General features: G+C 37.9%; 1 protein-coding gene and 1 long non-coding RNA gene across 2 annotated transcripts in view; one reads left to right on the top strand and one right to left on the bottom strand.

Annotated features, from left to right (window-relative positions):
* Nucleotides 1–15,000, bottom strand: part of LOC136850110 (myosin-14-like) — an 81,024-nt gene that overhangs the window by 59,651 nt on the left and 6,373 nt on the right. The gene's annotated exons all lie outside the window — the stretch shown is intronic.
* Nucleotides 7,740–8,915, top strand: LOC136849603 (uncharacterized). The gene is made up of 3 exons (XR_010856335.1): nucleotides 7,740–7,878; nucleotides 8,059–8,128; nucleotides 8,679–8,915. It is a non-coding gene; the product is annotated as an uncharacterized lncRNA (long non-coding RNA).

The following is a 15,000-nucleotide window of genomic DNA, read 5'->3' as shown; positions in this document are numbered from 1 at the left end:
TCCCATTGTTTCATCTTGCATATTTTCGTCTGTGATCAGTTAGCTTTTTTTTTAGCTTTTTTTCTCTGCTTTCCTCAGACGTAGAAATGCACGCAGATTAGTCTGGTAAGCACTGTAGCACGGCGAATATGCTTTAATGTGAACAGGCAGCACATAAATTGCTCATAATTTTTGTCTTTTTATTCCTGCAGATGTAAATTTCTCTCTCTCTCTCTCTCTCTCTCTCTCTCTCTCTCTCTCTCTCTCTCTCTCTCTCTCTCTCTCTCTCTCTCTCTCCTGGTCGTAGTTTTACGAACTCTTGATGAATATAATTACTGACCATTCTGCAAAAGGTAAGGAGAGAAAGAGAACAAAAGATAAACGAAAATTAAAAAAACATTCTGACCCAAAACCAAATTCCCATTGCCCTGGTGGGGTTTCGTGTGTGTATAGGGAGGGGATGGGGGGGAGGGGAGCCTGGTTATTTTGGGGGGAGGTGATTAGTAGCATTATTTGCCTACTCAACTCGACCCACTCTTGAATTGAGGATCTACATCACTGAAACGTCTCACAACACTTCAATTAAGCGGGAGGTTTATTGACCCTTTGTGCAATATATGGAGGGATGTTAATTAAGGCTTTTAGAACATTAATTATGAGCCGTAACGACCTACGGGGATTCATTGTTTGTTCCCTGTACCCCTTCCCGCTCTCAACCACGATTTACTTCCTTTTTTTATTATTATTTTCCTCTTCGAAACGAACGCAACCACATCAAAACAACGAGGGTCTGAATGGGGCGAATCTCCACCAGCGACATCTCTTGGTGTGTGTGTGAAATAACCATTCAAAGGAGGGAAGAGGACTTCCTTCCTGCGTGTCCTCTAGAGTCCTTGCATTGTCAGGGATGAGAAGGACCACTCTCCTCATTAAGATTCAACCCCCTCCCCCCCCAGTTCTTTCTTTCGTCCTTCTATTGTTTTTGCACTGGAGAACTTGTTGGTTCTTTGTTGTTTTCTAAAATGTGATGATAATAAACCGATCTGAAATGGTTAGACAAAATACGAATGCATGTTTCATTTGATTCATTTGAGCTAATTGACCTTGTTACGAGGAGTTCTGGTTGTCATCAAATTTGAATAATGTCTTGGCTTTGATAGCCATAATTAAAACACTTTCATCGTTCCATATGCTGTAGTTCGTCCAGTCCGCTATGAAAATTTGTCTTTTTTTTTTTATTAAACGTTCATGGCGGTTGTAACAATATCAGTACCAAGATATATTTCTTCTTCGTTTAACATTGCATATAATTTCTGCTTGTTTGTGCAAGCCTGGGTGAATAATAAATGGTACTTTCTATCACGGGGATAGTTAATAGCTTTAATTAGCCTAATATGATAGTGTTAAAGGTAGTGTGGAATCAAGACTAACATAAGCTGCTGATATTTGTTCTGATAAACGTTCCAGATGTCCTCAATCTTTGGCTCTCTTTCTCTCTGCCCTCCTCTCCAGCATGAAGCTTTCTTTTGCCTTGTGTTCATCTGAACACTTATCTACACTCTCTAGGTGTGCACTCTCTCTCTCTCTCTCTCTCTCTCTCTCTCTCTCTCTCTCTCTCTCTCTCTCTCTCTCTCAACCACTGGCCAAGGAAAACGCGTGACCAGTATGGTAGAAGAAGAAGGGGGCCTGAATTCGCTTGACAGGATGCGTTTAAGAGGGCTGACCACATGCCCCCAAAGCCGTAGAGAGAGAGAGAGAGAGAGAGAGAGAGAGAGAGAGAGAGAGAGAATTGGACGTCTGCATAGGGGTGTTGATGAGTTGGGAGGAGATGAGAGCGGAAAAGTCGATGAAGGGTGGATGCAAGAGATGACAAGGTTCCGAAGGGAAGCTACCACTGCAGAGGAGGGAGGCGGTCGTTGCTATAGACGAATGGGTTGCCATTCTTAGTAGAAGTTTATGTAAAAAAAAGAAAAACTACGGTGAAAATGGCAATAATAATAGCAAAGAAAATAGTAACAATGATAACTCGAGGTGTACGTCAGGAACTAAACTCACAAAAGACTACGACCAAAACAACAGATTTAGTTGTAAGAATCAAATCAATATTTTTGTTTTGTTATTAGGTTGTAATAATAATAATAATAATAATAATAATAATAATAATAATAACAATAGCAAGAACTTTATCTTATAAGTACTATTTTTATCTTTATCTGTACCAGTTTCTCTCTCTCTCTCTCTCTCTCCTTTTAGAACGACTACGATGAAAATACAGTAAAGATAATTATAGAAATTTAGAAAAACCTTGGTGCTCTTGTTACTACGTTGTAATCATAATAATGGTAACAACAGCATCGTGTTGAGTAATATTTGTATCGTCAATATTTTGCATACTCCGCATCAGTTTCTCCTCTCTCTCTCTCTCTCTCTCTCTCTCTCTCTCTCTCCAGATCCATTTATGCACTCAAAGCACTGCGTGTTATACCAAAGCAAGCGCCATGCTTAAGGGAAGGGAACCATTAGTGTAAAAAAAAAACTCGTTTTCGACTACAAACTCCCCAGTTTTTATTTGACCTTCCAAGCGCTGCTGAGTTTAAGGGTCCTGTGTTATTGCGTGATTTACGGATCGGGATCCGCGTTATTGAGGTGATTTAGTGGTTCCTACAAGAGCTCCGTCATTAGGGAGTTTAGCAGGCGAATGCAAGTAGGGGTTAAGCAATGACTTATTACTTGTTTCGTGTTGGCGAGACTTATTTCTTATTGTTTTTTTCATTTCTTAGAGCTTTCTTTCGAGCGTGACTTATTTAGAAGTAAGAAGGGGTTCAGAAAGACTTATTACTTATTCCAGGTATTACGTATTGGGGAGAAATATTATTTCGTATTGGTTCTCGGTGACGTGACTTAGATTTTATTATTGATTATTTTAAAACGCGCTAAGGATTAGCAGTGTTCTAGATACCGAGGTTACAGAGCGGGGCTGAACTAATTCTCACACCTTTTTATGTCTGTTTCAGCAACCTTGGAGGTTCAGTGGTCTCTTGAATGGAGGTTCAGTGGTCTCTTGAATGGAAATGCATTTAAGGTCGCAGCTTGAGAGCTGTGGCGTCTTTTTCATTTAAGCTTAGAAGGCTGAATATAAAAATAGTAGTGGAAAAGAGAGAAAATTAAATGTTTAGAAATTATGTATTTATATTCGAATCTAAAGTTATTCAATTAGAAGGACTTCATATATCGGTTACCAGGTGTTAACGCAAGAGCGAATTTCCAAAGTAAAACTTGACATCATAATATATATATATATATATATATATATATATATATATATATATATATATATATATATATATATATATATATAGGGAGAGAGAGAGAGAGAGAGAGAGAGAGAGAGAGAGAGAGAGAGAGAGAGAGAAAGGTGTTTACCTTAGGAAAACCACCTTCACAAGGAATTCTGTCTCATTTAATACTGAAACTTTCCGAGCTAAGGCCCCTGTTTAGTAAGTGTTTCAGCAGACAGAATTTTTCGACTAATAAAAAAATCCCTAATTTTCAACAACTCATCTCTACCATTGATTATATAATAGTGTCGATGCCACATTTTTATTATTATTATTATTATTATTATTATTATTATTATTATTATTATTATTATTATTATTATTATTATTATTATTATTATTATTATTAAGTGTAAGGTATTTTTCATCCCACTGATATATTTTGTACTCTTCCCTCGCATCTGCATTCTGGATTCTGTATAACAATGGTTATTATTATCATGAACATTTAACAAATCAGTTTTTCTGGGACTCTGATCCCAACTCTCTGTCTCTCTAAATAATTTGTTCCATAGCAAGAGATACGACAATAAGATCACCGCCGTGATTGGGCAAAAATGCGGCAGCCGTTTCGAATCGTAAATGGCGCATTTAGATTGCTATTCCTTTTTTTCAGTTGCTGCCTCCACATTTTATAGAGGTCATGTCAACTTTCTATTCCCCTTCCCAAATTGCTAAAAACCTTGCCAACTCGCCACTGCCCTTGCCAACTTGCCACTGCCCTTACCAACTTGCCATTGCCTCTTTGTCAATTCGTCACTGATCTTGCCAATTCACCAATCCTTTCGTAATGCCCGACTTACCAATTCGCCAGTCCTTTCCTAATGTCCAACTTCCTTCGCTAACCTACCACAACGCTCTGGGTAGTGATTTGGCTTCAGTCCAGGTCCCTACATCGTCCAAGGTTTTGGTCAGTCCTTGAAAGGGCATAACAATCATATTACGTGGAGGGCATTGGTCAAAGGACGGACTGAGGTTGCCTTATATTGCAGCACCTCCAGGCCACCTTTGGGCAAGGCGTTTATGCAATACATAAGCCTCCAGTGCAGCTTTGCTGATCTACTGCCCAGATAAAAGGACGCATGAGGGCCCCAGGAGAGGATTTCAAAATGGTGCAGTCTAAAGGTTATATCTTTCCCAGTTTATTTTGCTTCTGAAGGAGGTGATTCATCCTTAAGGGGTACTCCTACTATAGTGTGATCGTCGCAGCTTTGGAAGACCGACAATAACTCTCATCCGATCTTGCTGAGGCAGCTAAGTTGCAGGCAAATCATGAGCAGTAATGCTTGATGAAACCCTTCATTCATACGAACAGATAGATATATTACTATTCCAACAAGTGTAAGTTGCGGAAAATGACATTATATAAATTGCTTGTGCTTCATAGATAGACAGATAGGTTGAAGGACTGCAATAGGTGTTGGTGGCAGACTGCAGGCGTGAGATGCGCCTCATGCTAAGAAGATGAGGAGGATGCAGGAAGCAGGAGGCAAAGTGGGAAAGGAGGAGGAGGAGGAGGAGGAATAAAGAGGAGGAAAGGAGAAAGGAAGAGAAGCCGAGAGAAATAATTAGGGTACGAAAGAACCCTGAGTAACGATACAAAGAGAAAGGAGAGCAGAGATAAACAGAGCGAAAAGAAAATAAAAAAGTGAAGCAAGAAACACAGAGTAAGAGAGAGGGATGGGGAAAGACAAAGAAAATGAGAGGAGGAGCCAGATGCTAAAAGGAGAGAGAGAGAGAGAGAGAGAGAGAGAGAGAGAGAGAGAGAGAGAGGATATTGAGTAAATGAATGAAAAAACGAAAAGGGAGAGATAATGTGACACAGGGTGGAAACGGGTGGACGTAAGGGAGTGAAAAAAAAAGCGAAAAAAAAAGTAGATGAAGCAAGGGTGAGAAACGAATGGCTGAAGTAAAGCAAAGGAAGTAGATAAAGGGTGGAGAAGAATAAGGGAATGAAAGATTAACCTCAAAGGGAAATTGAAGAAGGGTGAAAGAAGCAAAACGGAAAGAAAGGAATAAGGAATATGATAAAAAAAATATAGTATAGGAAGATGATATATTTACATGTCGTACACCTCTCTCTCTCTCTCTCTCTCTCTCTCTCTCTCTCTCTCTCTCTCTCTCTCTCTCTCTCACTTTACAATGAAATGAAAATATAAAAAAAATAAATCAGTCCCATCTTGAAAAAACAAAGTTGAAGTACTCTCTCTCTCTCTCTCTCTCTCTCTCTCTCTCTCTCTCTCTCTTGCAAGAAAAGCACTCTATATCACAAAGGCCTCTGGGAAACCGCAGAAGAAAACCGGAAATGGGAGAAGAAAAGACGAGAGATGGGGCGAGGCAGAAAGAGACAGAGAGAAGAGAACAGAAGACGGGAACCTGGACATTGCAGCTTTTGTGATGGACGGAAGGGTTACTGTCGAGTGTGACCTCTATTCTGCAGGAGAGAGAGAGAGAGAGAGAGAGAGAGAGAGAGAGAGAGAGAGAGAGAGAGAGAGAGAGAGTACTTCACGTTTTTTCAAGATGGGAATGATTTATTTTTTATATTTTCATTTCATTGTTAAAGAGAGAGAGAGAGAGAGAGAGAGAGAGAGAGAGAGAGAGAGAGTACATTATTTTATCAAGATGGATCTGATTTATTTTTTTTTCTTATTTTTATTTCAATGTAAAATAAGAGAGAGAGAGACAGTCCTTCATGTTTTTTCAAGATGGGAATGGTTTACTTTTCATATTTTCATTTCATTGTAAAGTAAGAGAGAGAGAGAGAGAGACAGACAGACAGAGAGTACATTATTTTATCAAGATGGGCCTGGTTTATTTTTTCATGTTTTTTTATTTCAATGAGAGAGAGAGAGAGAGAGAGAGAGAGAGAGAGAGAGAGAGAGAGAACTTCATGTTTTCTTTCAAGATGGGAATGAGTTTTTTTATATTTTATATTTTCATTTCAGAGAGAGAGAGAGAGAGAGAGAGAGAGAGAGAGAGAGAGAGAGACTAGTGTTGTAAATAAAGATACACATCATCATATTTTTTTAATCCCATTATCATAAATAGATTTTTATTCCCTTCATCATAAATAGATAGGTACGTAGACAGGCAGATTATAGACCTTTTATAACATTTATTGTCAATGATCCTTTTTTTGTGAATAGATAGGGAATCTTAAAATAGCTAATAAACGCACATTTTGTATCATGAACAATGAATGTATCATGAACAATGAATATATCATGAACACTGAATACAACGTTCTGAAAGCTATAAAAAAATCAGGTACATGGTGAATATTTATATAAATGCGCGCACACACATATATGTATTATATATGTATACATAAATGTATATATTATATATATGCGTGTATAAATATGTATGTGTTTGTATATGTGTGTACCTTTGCATGCGCATACTCATATGCAGAGCAAAGAATTCAAGGTAACTATCATATCCTAATTGCTGTACCGACCGAGTAAACCTCCCCCCACCTTCCTTCTCTCTCTCTCTCTCTCTCTCTCTCTCTCTCTCTCTCTCTCTCTCTCCCCCCGCAGTGGAAAGAAGGAAAAGCCATCATAAGCGACCGATTGCGACTTAGAGCGTAGATAGTCTGACAATTATTGAAGGAAGATGATTACCTGCAAGAGGGGAGATAGAGAGAGGGAGGAAGTGACATTAGTCATGGAGGGGGAGCGGGAGGTAGGGAGGAGAGGGGGGGTGGTTAAGGTCAAAGGAGAGGAGGAGGAGGAGGAGGAGGAGGAGGAGGAAAAGAGAATAGGAGTAAAATGTTTAGAGCAGGAGAGGAAGAAATGAGGTAGATAATAAAAATGATTTCGGTCAGATCGTAAATTCGCGTTATCGTCCTTGAATAAATGCTGTAATGTGGTAATTCTTTAACATATCCTTTTGTAACAAGAACAATATTACAGGTACATTAATTACTGCTCAGTTTGATACCACATAAAAAAATAGTTTAGTGTAGTTCAAATATTCACTTTTTTAATATTTACGTAGCTAAGCAGTAAATGTTGCATTGAATTTGTTGAAGCATTCTGAAAGTTATATTGCAATCCTTTATATGTATGAATCTCTCTATCTCTTTCGCACCATGACTGATTATTGCACGAGGAAAATAAATTAACGTTGTTTTTGTCCAGCTACTCCCAGCAACACACCTGATAAATTCCTAAAACATTGAGTACTTCCTTAATGAAGTACAAATAGGGTGAATTTGAATCGTACGCATACCAGAAATATTTTCGTAATAATGGCATATCAAGTTTCAAGTTTCATCATTAAATGAAACACGAATAATTTGTACGTGAACAAAGTTTAGCGTGAGAAAATTGGTGCTCAAGTATTCTTCGGTAACTGTCACCTACAGCGACGACGGAGGAATTAAGGACACGAAAACCCAGAAAAGTCGTCAGTAGGCTATTCATCGTCCTTGGCTGGGAACTTCAGTTTTCGTTGGAACGCTTCGAAGTTATTAGCACTAGTCTCTCGCTCGTCGGGTTGTGAATGGTGATCCTTGGAACCGCTGTTCGTCCTCCTGGTCCGGTGCTTCATCTATGTGAGTTTCATTTTGACTCTGGTGTTTTCCTTAATGTTAACCGATATTATATTCGTATTTTTGAGCTGGTCTTTGATCGAGTGAAATGGTGTGGCTGTTATATCTCTACTTTGGATTTCTAATTAGGTATTTTAGCCCAATCTTCGTGGTTTTTCTAATCTTACTTTTTTTTTTTTACAGAAGCCATATGTAGAAGCCAAGGGACTTTCAACTTCCCAACGAGGATCTGGTATAGTATGCAGACATAATGGTGCGTATTTTTCGGTTTACTTTTTAAAATTGCAAGCTAATCCTCCCCCATCAGGGGCGGGGCCCCTGGTGTGGGGAGGATGTCCCTTTCAACCTACGGTATAATTTACCGTATGTTGGAAGGGGGCTTGCAACCGTAGTTATTTTTGTAAATTATTTGGCAGATACTTAGGTTTAAGTTTTAGCTTTAAAAAATTCGGTTCAAGTAATTATTGTTGGTATTTTGTAATGTTTTAAAGTAATTGGTCTTCATGTGGAAGATATAAAGTAATTATTGTTGGTCTTGAAATGTAATATTTTTAAAGTAATTGGTCTTCATGTGTTAGATATGAAGTAATTATTGTTGGTCTTCATATGTAAGATAACTCCGTACTTATGGTCTTAACTTTGCCATAAAAAAAATAGGCTTTAAGTAACTTCGTCTTGGAAAGCTGTCATATAGCATTAAATTTTTCGGAAAAACTTTTATTTTGGGAACTCTTGTCAGTTAGGAACTTAGGGCTCAGGAAATGTAAGAACCAATTGCTCCAATTGCCATATTTTCTTTGCAGTTAAAAGTGACTTGAGATTAAGGTTCCAGTGGACTACCACAGTAAGAATGTAACATCAGAAATATCAGGTCTGGTTACCCATGACGGCGTACTGCTAAAAGCATCAGCGATACTTGCCTGAGAAAGTTTGAACCCTCTGATCCTGCCCCTGACTCGAAATTTTGGAATATGAAAGGTGATTGAAAAAATACCCACTATGTACTATAAAATATATTTACGTATATGCAGATATGAAAATTCTTTACTTTCATTCTCGCCTAAGCATACTTGTTTTTAAGTAATGTTGTCATGGTGATATTGTTTTACCTTCAAAACAAGTAGGTAAGAATCTGGTTTAGTTGTGTGGTGGAAGTACAAGCAACGAGGTAAATAAAGGTTTATACCGAAGTGAAGATCTTTAAGGTTTGTGTTGCTATAAGAAAATTCAAGCATTGGTTCTGTGGAAAACTTGGAGTTGGCCGGGCTGATAGTGCTCCCGTAAAAAGGATGCTTTATAAACTATAATTGTTTGGTTTTGTTTTACCATTAAATTCAAATTAAGTAAATTTGAATGACTTAAGGGGGCTTACTTTATAAAGTTATCACAGGACATTTTCATAAAAGCTAAAACGAGAGGTCTGATTGAACTAAAAGTAACGCTAATGGAGAGCCAGGTAGTAGTAAAGTTTGAATATTTTTGTTGGCCCGAGCCTGAACGGTTTTAGTTTGAGGTTTAGTATAAATAAAAGTGTCTTCGTAAGGAATTAGGTTTAATGAATCTACATCATAGCGAAGAGCTGTATTAAGAAAAACTGGCCAACTGGTAAGTTTCTTCAAACGTAAGTTTCTCGTGCTATGTAATTAATGGCAAGTGTATCTGGGAAAGTTAAGATTTTATGGGAATCTACCATGAATCAAATTTACTATGAAATAGCGTTAGCCATTTTGACTGATATTTACCAAAAACTGGTACTACGGTAGATTTTAAGAATGTTATTGTTAGGTAATGCTTAAGATGTCCCTCGATGAGTTTGAAAGGTTTTGGGTGAGAAATGGTAGGTGGTAGAAACAACCGAACTACTAATTCAGTACTCTTGAGGTTTAGGAATCAAGAGGCATTACGGTTAATGTAAAGGGATATAACTAATATTATTTTAAAAGCCTTCAGGTAGCTTTAGTTTTCATCGTCATTAAAATAAATTCGATGACGTGAGAGAATCCGTCTAGCTAGTAACAGTCGTAACTGGTGGTCGGTGGATTTCTGGCAAGGTGTGAATTGACTGTTACTGGTCTGCAGCAGCTGTAGCGTATCTTAAAGCGGGTTGAGAATGCATTTTCCCGAGAGTAATGGAGTATCGGGACCTTTCCCTGAAAGAAAGCGGGACCCCATATCTTAAACTAACCATAGAATTTTCTTGAAAATAACCTTCTGTTACCCACGCCCAAATTACGTTGAAGGTACTAATCCAACCCGACCTATCCTAACCCAACCTAGGGGCATGGCAAAAACACCGGGGTTGGTGCAATACTAGCGTACATCTCAGGAACTGTGCGTTGAGGACTGCTGCCCAAAATCACTGGGAATGAAAATGACAGTTATACCAACGAATTATGTTATGGGAGCTTGAAGCTCCTGATAGCCCATTCGAGACAACAAGAAGAGAAGGAAAATGTTAGAAATGAAAACGAAGGGAAGGCAAAAGGAAATGAATAAATTGTAAGAACGCCTAACTGTATTGTCTCATTTGAACTAGTTTCATTAGCTAATTAAATTACGGTAGTTAGTGCTAGCATTAGGCCGGCTTCGGCTGACAGAGTTGTTTGTAACTGATTGAAAGAGTGGGTTCCTTACCAAAACCTCCCCTCCCCCTCCAGTTATCTTTAAATACGGAAGAAAATCTTTCAAAAAATGCATAAATGCACATCCACGCTGATGACTTTTTACAAACGCAAATATCCCCTTCACCCCCCCTCCCCCAATAAAAACAAACCCACGCCAATACCACGCACAAACGGTCGCAAAAGCACACCCGAAGTGTAACCCAGGAAGCTGTGAGGGCGTTTGAAGCGAATGATGACAAGTGGTTCATTTACGCGCCGTTTAGCATCGCGGGACACGGGAATCCCTCAGTGTCTCGGACAGGCGCAAATTTTCGCCGGGAGTTGACGAGCGTGAGAAAGGAGGAGGCTGGAGATGAAAAAGCGTGAGAAGAAGAGGAGGAGGAGAGAAGAGAGGCGAAAATGGCAGATTAAGAGACAGAATGCTGGAGATGAAAAAGAGTGAGAAGAAGAAGAGGAGGGGAGAAGAGAGATTGAGAGGAAAGACACACAGGTGAGACTGGAAGGGAAAAAATGAAAAGGTGTTTTGAGAGAATACAAATGAAGAGAAACCGATATGAGAATACCGAGGATAGGGGAAAATGAGATGTATAAGAAATGTCAGTAGAGGAAAGGAATAAGGAAGTGTCGATAGCATAGTTTGACCAAGTAGTAATAATACCACATTTAGGCATTTATATCTTTTTAAATAGTTGAAAACGGACGTAAAGTACAAGTCAAGTCAAGAAGAAATAATTGCAGTGGTCAAAGCGATAAAAATACCACATTCTCCCCAAATTCTGGAACAAGCCGACACGTAATTCCTCGTCTGTCGATACTCCCAACAGTAGCTGAAAAAATCGCCCCCGCAAACAATTTTACTGTTGCAAATGCCTATCTTTCGGTTACCGCTTTCCGGTACGGTACGCGTACTGAAATTCCACATCTCGGAAGAAGCCCGCAGTGCGCATTTATCACTGTGATTTCGCGGTTTCTCAACCTTACATTAGTCCTTTTGCGTGTGCTTGAGAGTGCGTGACATTGCTTGAAGATTGTTGTGTAAGATGTTGCGATGGCTCGGAAGTTGTGTGTGTGTGTGTGTGTGTGTGTGTGTGTGTGTGTGTGTGTGTGTGTGTGTGTGTGTGTAGCTTGTGAGTGCTTTCACGGTTGACCGATCGACTGTCCGGTGCTTGATCGTCTGTCTGGGGAACCAACGGTAGATAAATGTTTTTATTTTGATGGATTTATCAAAGAGGTTGAATCATTGTAGTCATCTGTCTACACGAAGGTATGTGCCTTTGGTGTTGGTACTTCTCTCTCTCTCTCTCTCTCTGTCTCTCTCTCTGTCTCTCTCTCTCTCTCTCTCTCTCTCTCTCTCTCTCTCTCTCTCTCATGCATACACTTCAGCTGTCTGACAAAATGCTTGGAAATGTTTTTTATTTTTTTCATTTTGGGACATTTTGGCCTAATTTACTAAAATGGTATTTTAACGGTTCTTGGGGAAACCAGGTAGTCCTACATAACAGAGGCTGGAGCACATTACTGTATTGTATGTATATATATATATATATATATATATATATATATATATATATATATATATATATATATATATATATATATATATTAATTCAATGGTCATCAACCCTTTCTCACCATTCAGAGACCAGGATTGATCACAATCTGAGAAGCGAGACAATTTAGGCTCATTTCCTGTGAAATTCCTTGTGCCACTTATCCTCAGCCGCAAATTATGTACGTGGTAGTTAGTCAGCTTTGATAGTTCGAAGTCTGGATGGAGGAGGACATGGGGATAGCAATACCATCCCAAAATGCTTAATGGGAACCGGAAGTCACAAGTCCCGAGGTGCCATCCTTGTAAGGAGAATGAATTTAGATTTTTCCAACCATCCTTCAGAAACTGTTTGAACAACAATTCCTCAAAATTTTTAAGAACGTCAAAGAAAAAAAGGAAACAATATTTCATAACACGTGTTTTAAAAATAGCAACAACAAAACTACAACTGCAATAACAGCTATTATCAGCTAAACAACAGACTACAACACAACTGCAACAACAACAATAGCTATTATCAGCTAAGCAACAGAGACTACAACACAGCAGCAACAACTATTATCAGCTAAACAACAGAGACTACAACAACAGCTATTACCAGCTAAACAACAGACTACAACACAACTACAACAACAGCTATTACCAGCTAAACAACAGACTACAACACAACTACAACAACAGCTATTATCAGCTAAACAACAGAGACCACAACACAACTGCAACAACAACAGCAGCTATTATCAGCTAAACAACAGAGACTACAGCGCAACAGCAACAGCTGTTATCAGCTTAACAGAGACTACGACACTACAATAACAACAGTTATTATCAGCTAAACAACCCAGACTACAAACAAAGAGCGCTACGGTCATACACGCGATAAGAACTGGGGAATCATTATCCGTTTTTTTTTTTCATCAACCTCCGACGTAATTGGGTCGTTTGTAACAAAGGGCAATTAACAGCGTTCGCTAATCTCTGTTGACGATAACACAGATCATAACGCTGATAACAGCTGATAAGAAAGGAATGAGCTGGGGAGGTACTGGCGTTACTGGAAAAAGTGCATAGGCAGTACTTATCTCATGTACACATTTGTACACAATTGTGTATGTATTTGTTTGTGTGCGTACTTACATGATCATATAAAAACAAGGAACTTGCGGTATTTGCTTATGTAAATAAATATGCATATATAAATTGTTGAGAGATATTCAATATATATATATATATATATATATATATATATATAATGTATATATATTGTAAGTACTATGTATACATAAATATACATATATGCATATATATACATAGATATATATATATATATATATATATATATATATATATATGATTATAATCACTTTTGCACGTGATTCATTAATCACACATTACCACGGGTGAAAAATATTTATTTTCAAGCCAGTGTGGTAATGAGTGATACATTATATATATATATAATATATATATATATATATATATATATATATATATATATATATATATATATATATATATATATATGCATACAGTATATATATTATATATATGTATGCATATATATATATATATATATATATATATATATATATATATATATATATATATATATATATATGTGTGTGTGGTGTGATTTGGTATGGTGTGCTGTGAAAAATGGACCTGTATTTTACTTTCCTGATCAGCCATAAACAAAAACCAAAATCACGGGGTAACATATCGACAAACACTATCGTCAACGCCCGCAGTAAATCCATAGAGCAAAACAGCTTGAACAAAAGGGGAACCAAATTACTTTTTCTCTTTAACCTTCAAGATCAATAAGCACTTCTAGTTCATTTGGTGACGTAACGACCAACTCTCATGCGAGGTTAAACAAGCACATGGCGCGTTCACACGAAAACAACTGAAATTCAGCTGTCAGTTATAGTTCATATTTTTTATTTATCACCACTTACGAAGTTTGGACGGTGATTACGTAGTCAGTCATTTCTGTCAGTCAGCGTGTCTGTATGACTTACCAGACACTATCTCAAAATGTATGGAGACAAAATTCGGTGGAGTTTTGTTGGCCATAGAGGACCCAGAGTTTGGGAGGGAGTTCAAAATGTCTCTAGGATAGTAAACTGACAGTTTGTGTTTTAAGGATTATCTCAAAACGTTTTTGATGGATTTCAGTGGATTTTTTTTTTATTTAGGGAAAGTTCACTGGAGTGGGATTTTTATCAAAGTTTATGGTAATCCGCATCCGGACTGACTCGGGATTTCGTTTTCGTTTTCCTTTGAAAGCGGTATTTTGGAGTGCACTTTGGTATAACCTGTCAACCTGTCATTTTTTTAAGCTGGTTTTACTTTTGTGATGTGCCTAACGTAGGAGACTTGTACATATTTGTAGAAAAAGAAAGTATACATCACCACACCGCATAATTTGTACGTATTATCTAGAAATCTGCTTTATTTCTATGTAGACATTATTAACAAAAGTAAAAAAAAATGTTTTGGAAAAAAGGATTTTTGTTCAGTAGCTATTATCTATCTGTCTTTTTATATATGTATATACACACGGACACACACACAAATATATATATATATATATATATATATATATATATATATATATATATATATATATATATATATATATAAACTGTATATATACATACGTGTGTGTGTGTGTGTGTGTGAAGGACAGACGAGGACAAAGTAAAGGAACATAGAAGAGCATGATAGAAATTTGGAAGAGACCGGCTTGAACTCGAAGCATCCAACAGTTAAATGCGGTCGAGACAAAACGATGGCGCATGCGCCGTGTCATTGCGGTTAGGAGTAACAGGGGAAGAGGTTAGCTGCGTGCGGTCAAATAAGACGGGTTCGATTTTGCAGATGTATTTTTTCCGTTTCTGTTTTTTCGTGGTTTTTTTTTCGTGGGAGGGAAGTGACGCTACAGCT

This window comes from Macrobrachium rosenbergii, chromosome 21, assembly GCF_040412425.1.
Source record: "Macrobrachium rosenbergii isolate ZJJX-2024 chromosome 21, ASM4041242v1, whole genome shotgun sequence".
NCBI lineage: Eukaryota > Metazoa > Arthropoda > Malacostraca > Decapoda > Palaemonidae > Macrobrachium > Macrobrachium rosenbergii.
This window is presented reverse-complemented; position numbering and strand designations above follow the sequence as displayed.